We start from the raw sequence: 1,619 nt of genomic DNA on the forward strand, positions 1-1,619 counted from the left end.
ATACAGGTACATGTATGTTCTGCATTTCTATAAAGAAAAATATCCCAAGGAGCCAGTGCCTCCTGCTGGAGACACACTTAAATCATAATAAATAACCAGTGATTTCCATCCATTCATCCATTATCCAACCCGCTATATCCTAACTACAGGGTCACGGGGGGTCTGCTGGAAACAAACCCCGGGCAGGGCGCCAGCACACCACAGTAACCAGTGATTTAAACAAGAATTCTTAACATTTTATCATGCTCAGTTTTGTAATTCTTTGCTAAGTAGCTGTTAATAAAACCTTAATTCAGAAATATATAATACAATGCAAGACCAATATGGCATTTGGTGATTTTCAATAGCATATGTAACAGAGAACTAAATGTCTTTTTAATGATTACAGTGTATTTTTGTTGCTAAGTAACAAGTCCCAAGAGTATAACGTTGGAACTTGTTTGCAACCATTATATTTTTCTCATAATGGCTGTAATCACCTCCCTCGTGCTGAAACTCCCAGAAGACACAATCCTGACATATATGACTACACCTACAGTGGGCTCGCATTTACATCTGACTCGTGGTCGGGGAAGAAGCGGTATGTACATGCGCTTTACTTATATTGCACTAGTTCATTGATTAAAACATATAACAATCATATCATTGTTGTTTGCTTTATAATATATTTGATATGGTGTAGCTAGTTTGTTATTACTGAATAATATATAAAATAATGCACTATCCAATTAATGCTATCATTCACAAACTTGTAAAATGTTTAGTGTAAAAAAATCTACAACAAGCAAGTTATTGAAGATAACTGGAAGAAAAAGAAACATAAGCCAACTAAAAACTTTCCAAGAGTTAAAAACTGATACTAAATCAAGACAAAGATAATAAGTATAAATCATTTAATGTCTAACAAAGACTCCTGGATGGACATACTCATTTCAGTCCTTTATCTTTTAATTTCCCATGATTCCATTTATGTAAAATGCACTGAACAGTAACAAGACACTATTGTATGTACAGTGAAGCCATGCAATTTGTTGCTTTCCTAGTTCCAAAAAATTGTCTTAGTTAAATTTCATTAACGTCCAGTGTTGCCTGAATATTGGCCAAATTGGATTTAGTATGAAAATGTCATTTTTTAGTTTTAGCACTATTAGGAGTGTCAGAATCTGTAAGCTGTAGTATATGGTGTGGACAACAGGGGCATACAGCCCCCCTAGTCCCGAACACACCAGACACAGAAGCCAAGTTCAGCACACAAAACACCTTTATTCCCGTGGGGGACGCCTTTATCTTGTTCCCCACAGTGTAACAGTTCCCAAGCACAATATAAGAAGTCAGCCTTTCCTTCCTATCTTCCTTCTCTCTTCCTTGTTCCATCCTTCCGCCTCCACTCCCTCTCAGGCAAGGTTTGTCCACCTCCTCCTGACTCTGTCTCTCCAAATGGAGTAAGGCGGCTCCTTGTATTCAGGTCCTGGGAATGTTCCAAGTGGCTACCTGGAATCACTCCTGGGTGTGGTAGAAGTCCACTATATGGCTCTGCAGCTCCCCCTGGAGGCCCCCACATACCCCAACAGGACTGTACCAAACTCCTGCTCCTACTCCTGGCATGCCCTATGGGAATC

The sequence above is a fragment of the Polypterus senegalus genome, chromosome 2 (genome assembly GCF_016835505.1).
Source record: "Polypterus senegalus isolate Bchr_013 chromosome 2, ASM1683550v1, whole genome shotgun sequence".
NCBI lineage: Eukaryota > Metazoa > Chordata > Cladistia > Polypteriformes > Polypteridae > Polypterus > Polypterus senegalus.